At 40.2% G+C, this 13,345-nt stretch overlaps 1 protein-coding gene across 1 annotated transcript in view; it reads left to right on the forward strand.

Annotated features, from left to right (window-relative positions):
• LOC111541062 overlaps positions 1-13,345 on the forward strand; it is a 166,208-nt gene that overhangs the window by 36,363 nt on the left and 116,500 nt on the right. The window lies entirely within an intron of this gene.

The following is a 13,345-nucleotide window of genomic DNA, read 5'->3' on the forward strand; positions in this document are numbered from 1 at the left end:
TGCAGTGAACGTGCTCTTGAGCCTGGGTGACAGAGATTGAGGATTGGCCACTCTTAAATCAAGCATCTATTTGATATTTGTTGGTGATGAAATATGAACAATAACAAAAGGCCTCACTTTCTTATTGATCAGTGGGCTGGTTATCTCAGAACTAGGTGTGTGTGCACACACACATGTTCATGCATATGTCTTATTTTTTATTTTATTATTGTTTTCTCAGATGGAGTTTCGCTCCAGTCACCCAGGCTGGAGTGCAATGGTGCTATCTCAGCTCACTGCAAACTCTGGTTCCCGGGTTCAAGCAATTCTCCTGTCTCAAAAGCCCAAGTAGCTGGAATTACAGGTGACTGCCACCACGCCCAGTTAATTTTTGTATTTTTAGTAGAGACAGGGTTTCACCACGTTGGTGAGGCTGGTCTCCAACTCCTGATATCAGGTGATCCACCCACCTCGGCCTCTCAAAGTGCTGCGATTTACTGGCTTGAGACACCTCGCCTGGCCTATGTGTTTTGTTTATTTTTGAGACTGAGATGGAGTCTCGCTCTGTTTTCCAGGCTGGAGTGCAGTGGCAAGATCTTGGCTCAATGCAACCTCCGCCTCCAGGGTTCAAGCAATTCTCCTGCCTCAGCCACCCGAATAGCTGGGATGACAGGCACCCACTACCACATCCAGCTAATTTTTTGTAGTTTTAGTAGAGATAGGGTTTTACCATGTTGGTCAGGCTGGTCTTGAACACCTGACCTCAAGTGATCCAACTGCCTTGGCCTCCCAAACTGCTAGGATTACAGGCATGAGCCACCCAGTCATGCATGTGTTTTAAACAGATTATGAGGCCTTGCTGAAGATTATTCAGATGTCATAACTCTTCAGTAGGTCCTCAGAATCTGAATATTTACCAGGTTTCTCATGTCACTCTTATGCCGGCCTAAGTTTGGGAGCTCTGCTGAACTCACTAGAGACGACCAACAGGGCAAATGTGCTTCCTGTCATGTGAGGTCTCCCATGGATTTATGGAGAGCTTAGAAATGATATCCATGCTGAATATGACCATATATTGGAAAGATGGGGACAGCATTAGTCCAACCTTGACTTCTTTTGATTCACACCTCGCTGGCCACTATAGTGGGCTGAAGAAGGAGAAAGGAGAGTAAGTAAAGTTAATCATCCAATAAGTCTTTATTTTCCAACCACAGAAGGTAGACTGAACCTTGGCTGCCTGTGAACTACTTGAATCCTCTAGTACAGCATCTACATTCCTTATCCTTTTTATCATTTTTAATGATAGTTATCCTTTCCATTTGTTGGCTACTGTACTATGTGCCATCTGCAAATTTTTTTTTTTCCACTACAACTGGGCTGCAGCCTGAGCTACCTGCATTCTTACTTAGTCAGTGTAAGAATCCTCTGTTATGGATAGTATCTCCACTTTACATAGGAGAAAATGGACATGCAGAGGTTAAGAAGTTATCTTGAGAAAACTGTTGGTAAGAGGTACATTCCAGATTCCAGCGCACATTGGTTTTACTTCAAAGCATGTTAAACAGTGTTATTAAACAGTGTTTTCTCAAGCTTAAGGTCTGAACAAGCATGAAAAGTTGTGAAATCAATTTAGTTGTCGAGGCCAAATTATTTCTCTTTTTAGTGAATTAGAATAGAATATAAAATACCAGTTTTCACTGCATGTAGTTTTAGTTATATACACAATTCTTTGTGTTTTAGGCCTCTAAGTAAAAGACATTTCTGCTGTGCCTGTTCACATGACTACAGTGATAGTATGTCTTCCTTGTACAATTTCTTGAGCTTTTATAGTCATAAAATATTATCAAGTATGTTATTCTTTAACGAGCTAAGAAAGTAATTTCTTATCATTGGCATTTTTAAAGTCTCTAAGGTACCCTGAGTATTGGAAAATGGGGGACACTCTAATTGTTTTTATTTTGGACATGATAGCAGTAATATGCAGCTACAAATATGACTATGAACTAAGGGGGACAATGTGCTTTGCAGAAAAGTTGAAAGAAAAGAGAAGATTGTGCTTGGTTGCTTTTACCTCACAGTTCTTCACTCGAAGAGCTTAATTCTTAATTTCTGTATTTTAATATAATGTTACCATGATTGTTTCATTAAAGACAGAGTTTGGAAAAGAGGTGCTTTATACTAGATAGATGGACTATATATTATCTTCAACATTGTTTTCTTTTTACTTAAATCAATAATAAAAGCTGTGATTTGCACACCCATGGTTATTCATCATAGCAATATTTGGAATTATAAAATATTTCGAACAACTTTAATGCCCCTACATAAGAGAGTGGTTAGATAAAGTAGGATGCGTTTACACAGTGTGGTAATATGCAGCTACAAAAATGACTAACTAAGATCTCTATGAACTAGTATAAATTCCAGGATATACATTTAAGTGATAAGGCAAAGTCCAAAACAATATACAAAATACAATGACCTTTGCTGAGAAAGAAGGGAATATAAGAAAACACACAATTTTTTATTCATTTGTGCACAAGAAATATAGAAAGGATAAACCAAAAACTAAAAATCATTGGCTACCTGTGGGAGGTGGATGAGAAAGGAACAGGGGGAAAGAAGGAGGAATGGGAAAAAACAGTAAGGATAAGAAGGGATTGACACTTTTTTGAGTATACCTTTTCATGTAAGTGACTCTTACAGCTATAGTAATGTTTCATATACTAGCAAAATAAACTATTATACAAACTATTAAAACTGATAGAAATGTGGGAAACAAAATGGAATACAAGGAATTAAACAAATAAACCAAGCTGTATTAACTTAATAACATAGTAACACTTAAGGGAGGGAAGGAGATAAAAGTTAACCTAAGTAACATTGGAATACAATATTAATTGCATACTCCCCGCCGGTGGTTTTCGCCTGTAATCTCAGCACTTTGGAAGGCCGAGGCAAGCAGATCACCTGAGGTCAGGAGTTCAAGACCAGCCTGGCCAACATGGTGAAACTCAGTCTCTACTAAAAATAAAAAAAAAATCAGCCAGGTGTGGTGGCATGCACCTGTAATCCCAGTTACTTGGGAGGCTGAGGCAAGAGAATCACTTGAACCAGTGAGGCAGAGGTTGCAGTGAGCTGAGATCATGTCACTGCACTCCAGCCTGAGTGATAGAGCAAGACCTTATGTCAAGAAAAAAAAAAAAAAGAAGAAAACAAACAAACAAAATTTACTTGCATACTTTAATGCCAAAAACAAACAAACAAAAAAACCCCACATGTATACATATACATATATACTGTAATCTAGTATATATGGATTAGTGTAGTATATACTATAATTTAGTTAAAGTATTTGTTATTAATATGGGTTATCAATTCTGAAACTACTTTATGTGCACATTACTATTAAGTAAGTAAAATGATCTATTTGTAGATAATGACAGTGTTCTCACTGGTGGAAAAATAATATTAACTAAAATGAACCCTGTAAAAAAAAATTAGCCAGGTGTGGTAGTTTGCACTTGTAGTACTAGCTACATGGGAGGCTGAGGTAGAAGGATCCCTTGAAATCAGGATTTCAAGGCTTCAATAAGCTGTGATTCCATCACTCACTCCAGCCTGGGCAACAGAGCAAGAACTTGTCTTAAAAAAAAAAAGTATTGGATTTTAACTTACATGTTTATATGTTTATAAATAAAAAGAAGGGATGATTCTTTCTTCCAGTACAATTGCAATTAGTAAATGTAGAAGGAAGGAGGGAAACAGAAAATGGTCATTAGGCAAACAATATAGTGATCCTGCTTCACATAAAATCCATCAATGGATGCTAAAATTAGTGGGCAAATTTTAGGAAGCATGATTTGCTTCTCCAAGTTGCCTTGTCAGCTACAAAGGAAAAGATAATAAGTTCACGTTGAAGAATACTAGCAATCACCACCTTAGCTAAGTAAACATCACAAAGTAAGAAGGCATCTATGTATCATAAACTCATCACATTGAGAAGGACATTTTATCATTTTGGTAGTATTTCCTGTCAAAAACACAGAAACTCACTCCAGTGGAAAAAGAAAAAAAAAAGGACATTCATTAAGCGGATATTCTTCAAAATAACCTATCAGCACTCTTCAAAAGTGTAAACATGATAAATATAAGAACAGACTGCAGAACTAATACAGACTTAAAGAGACTAAGAAACAAATAGTTACTAAATTCAGTGTGGGATCCGGAATAGGATTCTGACACAGAAAAAGAACAGCAGTGGGAAGATGTGTAATATTTGAATAGGTCTGAAGTTTAGTTAATATTTTAGCAATGTCTATTTCCTATTTCTGATCATTGTATATGGTTATACAAAACATTAACATTAGAGGAAAACAGTTGCTGAAAATAAGAAACGTTGTATACTATATTTGCAACATTTTTTTCCGCAATTTTTTGCAAAAATAATTCTCTTAGTATTTCACCATGTTACAATACTTTTCAAAGGGCGCGGTGGCTCACGCCTTTAATCCCAGCACTTTGGGAGGCGGAGGCGAGCAGATCACGAGGTCAGGAGATGGAGACCATCCTGGTTAACACAGTGAAACCCCGTCTCTACTAAAAATACAAAAAAAGTAGCCAGGCGTGGCAGCATGCCTGTTGTCCCAGCTACTCGGGAGGCTGAGGCAGGAGAATGGCGTGAACCCTGGACGCGGAGCTTGCAGTGAGCTGAGATTGCGCCACTGAGCTCCAGCCTGGGTGACAGAGCAAGACTCCATCTCAAAAAAAAAAAAAAAAAAAAGAGAGACTGCTTTTCATAGGCGGTAAAGAGAAAAAGAAAAAATGTGAAACACCAAACTGTGATACAGAGAGTCTCCATAGTGGTGGAAATACAAATTATTTTAATTATTGTATCTAAACCTTTATATGTTTTCAAAATTTCTGCTGTCAACATGGATTTCTTTTTTGGCAAACAACATGTTTCTAGAGCTGGGCTCACGCCTATAATCCTAGCACTTTGGGAGGCTGAGGTGGGTGGACCACTTTAGGTCAGGAGTTCGAGATCAGCCTGGCCAATATGGTGAAACTCTGTCTCTACTAATAATACAAAAAAATTAGCTGGGTGTGGTGGTGGGGATTACAGCTACTCAGAAGGCTGAGGTGGGAGAATCTCTTAAACCCGGGAGGTGGAGGCTGTAGTGAGCTGAGATCCTGTCACTGCACGCCAGCCTGGGTGACAATGTGAGACTCTGTCTCAAAGAAACAAACAGAAAACAAAAACAAACAATATGTTTTTCTCAAAAATATGATAAAGTTTATTTTTTAAAATATGCCTGCTTAGTGGTCCTGAACATCCACATACTATTCCCTTTGTACTCTCCTTCTCTCAATTATCTGAACTTTTATTAAAATCATTTTCTAGGTTTTTTTTTTGTACATATGTATCCATGAGGAATATGATTCAGTTTGTCCTCTTTCTGAAATTCATATATGAATGAAATCATAGTGTATTATTGTGTGCCTTGCTCTTTTTTTCTTCACTAGGATCCATTCCTCTTTCTTATATTGATGCAGAAAGCTCAAGTTTGTTGATCTGCATTGCTATTTCATATTATGAATTTGGCCCCATGTATTTACTTAGCTAGTCTACTCCTCATGGACATTCTCTTGGTTGTAAAAGCTGGCATATTTAATTTTGTTGACTCTTCAGGCTTGTGTCTCTAAACTATCTCATAAGAAATTTTATTATTCTGAGGACATTGTGGTCTGTGAAAGCCAAGAAGCATGTGGAGACCATGTTTGGGCATTCCTCTCCTCCCTTCCTCACTTTTTTCCTCTTCTCCCCTCCCTTCTCTAATTTCAGTAAAGCTGATCACAACCAACTAATTGGACTTCATGAATAGCAATCAGAATACTGAAGAAATACTATGTTACAGGTGGCAGGGTGAAAAACATTGGTTTTGGAGATATTAGCAACCTTTCCATTCATTTTAACATTGAACCTATAATCACTTTTTTCAAAGAATCTCTTCAGCATCTATTTATTCAAAGTTCTCGCCACTGTCTTTGGAAGAGGTGGTTTAATGAACACATTGTATTTGGCCTTCTTGTGTGTCTTCAGTTTTTCTGTTTCTCTCTTTATCTATGATACTTCCTGTAATTGTTTCCTTAATATCTCTTTACTTTTTACTCTCTATTCCCCTTACATTACATGAATTTGCTGGTTTGTAAATGTAAGGATTATCTGTTTACACATGATCACTAATTTATATGTGGTGGCAGCTTGGCATAGTGTTTAAACAGATCGACTCTGGTAAGGACTCTATTGCTACAAAACAAATTGTCCCAAAATTTAGTGGCTTAAAATAATAGAAAAAATTCATTATGTCACACGGTTTCCATGATTAAGGAATTTGAGGGTGAGCAAACAGTAGTTTCAATATGGGATCTCTCATGAGATTGGAGGAAAGCTATTTGCATGGACTTTAGTCATCTGCAGACTTAAGCTGAAGAATGGGACTGGAAAATTCCCAGATGGCTTACCTGGCTGGCAAGTTGATGTTGGCTATCAGCAGAAGACTTCTATTCCTTGGCACATGAGACCTTTTGTAGGGCTACACAAGGGTTCAATATATTGCAGCTGGTTTCCTCCAGAGTGATTCAAGAGACAGCAAAACAGAAGTCACAATGTCATTTATGACTTAACCTCGGGAGTCACAATATTTGTTAGTTTCATAGGTCAGAGCTATCCAATTTGGGAGGGAGATACGCAAGATACATAAGTCTGTGAATGCCAGAAGGTGAGAATTCACTGAGCCATCTTGGAGTCTGGGTATCAGAGTTATGGAGATAGACCACTCCATTTCAATCTCAATCCTGTATCGTTTACTAGGTGACTTTAAGAAACTTACTAAACTCTATTTCTCAATTTTCTCATGCCTAAAATTTAGATAAGAATATTGTAGTAAATTGTACTATTGCTCCCATGATTTTACTGCCCTTTTGGGGAGTATTATATATCCTTGCCCATTGACATGGGTTTACTATATTCCTCTCCATGTAAGGAGCACTGTTTCCTACTATCTATATATCAGTCTTTACAAGTGAGTTGCTTTGGTCAATAAAATATGAGTAGAAGTACCGTGTGTCTAGTTTTCTGCAGAATCTTTGAGAGCATTGAGATCCCTTTATGTCAGTTTCTCTCAGCCTGGTTCTGTCTATGAAGAAAATGTGGAGCAGAGCCATTGCTAATCCATACAGAAATAGAATTTGGGCCAGAAATAACCCTTCTTGTTATTATCCACCAAGATGTGGGGAGTTGTTATATAACTGGGCAAAAACTTAAGTTACAACTATTACCTACTTTAGTAGGATTGTTGGTAGGAGTAGACAATATTTTTGAAGTGCATATAACAATGTCTGACACATAGTAAGGATATCTATTACTATGATTATTCAAACCTAAATTCACATGAGATAGGTTTATAAGCCATACCATTACTTTATCAACTTATAATGAAATATACACTACATATTAAAAATACTTATCAGAGGTGTGTTTATTGCATTACATTCTGGTCTAGAGACAAAGATACAAATTAGAAGATAATTTCTGAGCATAGAGTTGTAATAAAACACATTTTCATCAAGCAGTGGTCTCCTGATCAATTGGCTCCTCTATCCCAGGGACACTTGAGTACTGCATTCTGCACTGTGGAAAAGATACAGTGAACAATTCACCATTCTATGAACTCTTCATTTTCTAGGTGATCACCAGACTTTTTTTTTTTTTTTTTTTTTTTAATCACAGTTGCTCTTACATGAACTCTCTGTATTTGTGGTATGGAGACTAAAGTAACTCAATCTGAGATGCTAATCTGCTGTAAGTCAACTTCTTTTTTTATTGCCTTTGAGACAGAGTCTCTATCACCCAAGCAGGAATGCAGTGGAGCAATCTCGGCTCACTGCAAGCTCCGCCTCCCGGGTTCACGCCATTCTCCTGGCTCAGCCTCCGGAGTAGCTGGGACTACAGGCGCCCGCCACCACGCCCGGCTATTTTTTTTGTATTTTTAGTAGAGACGGAGTTTCAGCGTGTTAGCCAAGATGGTCTCGAACTTATGACCTCGTGATCCACCCGCCTCGGCCTCCCAAAGTGCTGGGATTGTAGGCGTGAGCCACCGCGCCCGGCTGCTGTATTGACTTCTAAATAATCCCAGTTCTGGGAATGCCTCTAAGATTTCTACTTCGCAGTACTTATCATAAATCCTGCCCTTAAATCAAAACAATCTTGATGTTATTGTAAACACATACTTACTATAAATCCTGCCCTTAGGCAAATTCCCTACATCTATAAGCCCTGGGGTTTGGGGTGGGGTAATTGTGGGTGGGGTGGACAGACTCACCAAGTTGTCTAGATGCCATGGAAGACATGGCTTCTGTTTATAAGTCCCTATTAAAAGTTTCTTTCTTGATTTGTCATCATCCTTCTTTTGCATCTCAGTTTCCTTGGCCTTTGGAGGCAGGTTTGCTTAGAACTGCTAACGGAGGAACATGTTTTAAGTATAATATATCTGTTTAATTTATGTCAGTTATGGCCAGGCGCGGTGTCTCATGCCTGTAATCCCATAACTTTGGGAGGCTGAGGTGGGCAGATCATCTGAGGTCAGGAGTTCGAGACCAGCCTGGCCAACATGGTGAAACCCCCCGGCTGTACTAAAAATACAAAAATAATTAGCTGGGCTTGGTGGTGCATGCCTATTATTCCAGCTACTAGGGAGGCTGAGGGAGGATAATTGCTTGAATCCGGGAGGCAGAGGTTGCAGTGAGCCAAGATTGTGCCACTGTACTCCAGCCTGGGTGACAGGGCAAGACTCCATCTTAAAAAAAAGAAAAATTATGTCAGTTACAATATAAGTATAGTGGATGACAATTCAGACTATTGGAATATATTCATGAAGTTTACTATAGAATAGATACTATGTGCTAGATACTGTTCTAAGCACTTGACAAGTAGTCCTTATAATAACCCTTATACTCTTAAAACCATTTTTCAAAAGACAAAATGATGCCCAAAGATTTCAATTGCCCATGGTCTTACAGCTAAGCTAGCTGCCTCTCTTCCTGAGATTTTTCTAGTAACGAATTCTACCATTCTTTGTAAATTATTGTTATCCCAAGTTCAACAAAGTGTTATTTTCCTGTTTGTTAACTTTATTCTTTTTTCTCCCCGTAACACAGAGTCTCACTCCCATTGCCCAGACTGGATGTAGTGGCATGATCTCAGCTCACTGCAGCCTCCGCCCCTTGGGCTCAAGTAATCTTCCCACCTTAGCCTCCAGAGAAAATGGGATCACAGGTGAACACCACCAAAATAATTTTTGTATTTTTTGTAGAGGCGGAGTGTTGCCATGTTGCCCAGGCTGGAACTTTATTCCTAAGCACGCTTCCTTGATTTGGGGGTGAGGTAGAAAGCAGGGAGTGGAATATAAAACAGGAAGCGATTTGTGAGATAATGTACTTATTTTATGAAGCCATGGCATGATTCATGTTAGCTTTCTTCATGGTGTCCATCAGTGGCACTCACCTTCTGGAACATGGACAATTCAGGGTTTTGGGTTTTCTGTTCCTTTCCTTTCTTCTTATTTACTATTCCTCCTCACCGTCCCATGCTAGTCTCATATAAAATGCTTCCACCATTTCCCAATCAGCATGCAGTTCCCATACCTTCCTTATGGAAAAATTCTAGAGTCCCCAATATTCAGAGATTTAAGGGACCACAGATATCACAAATTCTCCCATTTTACAAAACAAGAAACTTGAGCCCAGAGTGGTGAAGGTACATCCTGAAGAAGTGACCATCCTCTAAATTTCCAGCAGCATGAGCACCAGGTCAGACATTTAGGACTAGCAAACACTCCAAACCATGCTCTCTGTACATGAGTTGCTCAGGAAAGGGCAATGTTCATTCAGTCCTACTGTTTGTCAGTGTACAAGTACAATGCACTCTAGGGATTTCATATAGAAGGAATTAAATAGAGGTAATTAGATAAACAGGTGATGAAAGAGCTGAGAAACCCAGGAGAGGGGGTGAGGGCAACCCACAGATAAGCTGCAGCAGAAAGTTGCCACCTCTGTCCTCTAGGAACAAAGGGAAGAGGTGATGCTGGAATCAAGCAGAAAGAGTGCAGGCTGGTAAGGCAGGAACTGAGACCACCAGGAGAAAGGCTCTGTGGTAGGACTAAAGTCAAACTACCAAGGAGGCTGGAGAAGCCCCAGGAAACAAAGAAGAGAAATACCCTGCCCCACCATCATCATCCATCAGTGCCACCCATTGGCCAAATCTACTGGAAACTTGAGAGCATGGAAACCTGGGAAATGTAGTTTCCAGTGAGATACAGCAGCATCAGAGAGTAAATGGGCAAGTGATACAAGTGATAGAAACAAACAGAAATGCAAACACCACAAATATTTCTGCAGTTTTAGATTGTGACCCTGTACTTGCATGTGACCATGTACCTGCACTTAACAAAGTGCCCTAGAAAACACAGAGGTGCACTTCCATTTTTAAGGATGTCGGATCAAGAAGACAGTTCTGCCTTATTTTAAACAAGTTGTGATTTACCCAGTGTGGTAGGTATTCTCTAGGATGATCCCTGCCTCTGAGGGTTCATCCTCTGGTATTATCTCCTTTCCTGTGGGTTGCACCTAGGGACTTGCTTCTAACAAATAGAATATGTCAAAAATGATGTTGTGTCATCTTTGACATTAGGTTACACAAGGTTATGGCTTCTTTCTTGGTCGCTCTCACTGGCTCATTCTTTTGGAAGAAAGTCAGCTGCCATGTGGTGCATTGTCCTGTGGAGAGGCCCACATAGGGATTTGAGGTCTTTGGTCTAACAGCCCTGGAAATAATTGTATTCACTGAATCATGTGAATGAGCTTAGAAATGGATCAATTACATGTAGTTTGGATAGCATAGGAAACTACAGTACGTTTGGGCAACAACGAATATCAATCTCAACCTGAGGCTCAGCTTCTGAGCTGAAGGTTAGAACTGAACTAAAAGTTAGATTCCTAATCACAGAGCCAGACGACCAGTCCACATATGCTGCACCATGACACAAATGTGGGCCCACCAGAAACTAGGAGCTCAACTCAGGTCCTACATGACTGAGTGCCACTGGGGCATCTGTGGCATGTGGCAGTAGGGCCTCCACATATTTAAACACTACCCAGTGCAAAAGTTTAGAAAAGTTTCTTTTGCTCCTTTAAAAATAGCTAATGTTAAATAGAGAGGAAAGAGAGAGAGTGGGCAAAGAATGGACAACAGAAAGGGGGCATAAATGGAAAATTACAGAGAGCTATTGGTTTGTGACTTTCATTAAGAGCATTTGAGAAGACGAGATACAAGGTGATTGGAATAATGATTAAGAAGTTAAATCCTAGTCCCTTAATGAAAGCCTATATCCACTCATTTCCACTGTCTACCACCTTCAGAGGTAATTTAATTCCTCTCGTGGCTTCTGCATGTCTTGTCAGCAGGCAGTGTTGCTTGTGCCAGCTGGAACTAGTGAGCAGAGGGTTGTAGATACACAGTGCTTGTTCTCCTGCAGCCTACAGAGCCCTGAGCCCAGGAAGGGGGTAGCCTGATGCACAGAGAGGCTGTGCTCCAGAAAGGGACCCACACACAGCCCGGGCTGTTCCTTTTCATAGAGAAAGCATGAGAGCAGACTTGATAAAGAGAATAAACATTTTCTGTGTGGGTGTCAGCTGAGAAAGCCAGCCTTCCAGCACCTGGGAACATTGGCTGATCCTCCCACAGGAAAAGAAGCAGCCATTGTTCCCAGTTCATTGCCAGGCAACCCAGAGAAAGTCCCTGGGGTCATTGGTTGAAGAGCTCTGCTTGTGTCTTCACAGTGCCTTTGCTCACTGCATTCCTAGCTATGCTGTTGCTGACAGTTCACATTGCCAGCATCACCATCCACCAGACGATGGTCACTTTCTCAGAAGGCCTCCCTGCCCCTCTGGGAATGGGAAAATGGTCAATGGAGGGCCTCACTGAGGTGACATTTAAGTGGGTATCTGCAAAGAGAGTGTTCTAGGCTTCCTCGTAAAATTTGGAGAGCAGACATGAAAACAGGGGAGGTGGCAAACAATATAGAAATATATGCAGTGGGTACAGATCATAGGAAAGAGTATGGAGCTTAAATGAGACCAGAAGTGTAGGGGTCATTTGAGACAGGGCCTTCTGGGTAGAAAAACAGCACAATAGAGTGACCCAATGTGCATGTGCTGGATGGAGGTGGGGAGTGGGGAGAGAGAGAGATAAGGATATCCTTACCAGGAAGGAGCAGAGAATATTTAAGGCGGTGGTGTGCTGATATATGTTTACTGGCTCTTGAGGAACAAAACAAAAAAACCCCTAGCATATGCTAGTTCCCATGGGCCAGTTTCAAACTACCAATGTTACACTGACTGCAGAGTAGAAAGGAAGGCAGGCTTTAAAATCACACATAGATATTTAATTGGAGATCAGAGAAAATCACAATACCAAGGGCAGAAATATAACTCAGTGTGTGGATGTGGAAAAGCCATTGATCTGTTTTTGTGACCATACCTAAGGCCAACCAATTCAGAGCCCCAGCCTCTTCATCCTCAATCTGAAGGGACTGTGCTAAAAGAAATGGAAGATTCTTTCTGTGGTCTTTCATTGATTCTTTCCTTCCTCAGAGTCAATCTACCTAGGGCCTTCCTCATTTCTCTTTGCTCTGCCAAGTTTGCTCAGGTACCCAGTTGGGATGAATTCTCCATGTCCTCACTGAAGGTAGGAAGTCAAGTTGAACTAAAAGCAGAATGGGCAGAGTGGGGGGCATCCCTGTTTGGAAAGCCTCTGCTTCTGGAAAGGTGGCTCAGCTGAGTTACAAACACGCATGCCGTCCACGGGGACTGCTGCTTCTGAACCTGGAGCTGACTTGGTGGGAGGTGAGTGGGTACACTCCACCATCATTCAACATTCCATGTCTACAAGGCTGACTCTTCTACAAGCTTTATTTAGCCATGGGGGCAAACTGCAACCAGAATCTGTTAGTACTTAGGTGTAAGATCCCCAATTACTTCATTTTCTGCAGGTGGAAGCCAGCAAATCTCTGACAGAAATCCCAACATTCTCTCTTGTTTTCACTTTTCCACATTTGAAAATGAGACAGACAGAAGATGGTCTTTATATAATTTTGCACCTATTTATGTTAGGTTTTACAAGTAATATAGTGTTTTCTCATCTGCCATCTCATTTGATAGTTTTTCACAACTCTGGGAGGTACTATTATTTTACAGAAGAAAAATTTTGAGATGGCAGGTAGCTAATCCCACCAGACACTTGGTGAGT

Source organism: Piliocolobus tephrosceles, chromosome 5, assembly GCF_002776525.5.
Source record: "Piliocolobus tephrosceles isolate RC106 chromosome 5, ASM277652v3, whole genome shotgun sequence".
NCBI lineage: Eukaryota > Metazoa > Chordata > Mammalia > Primates > Cercopithecidae > Piliocolobus > Piliocolobus tephrosceles.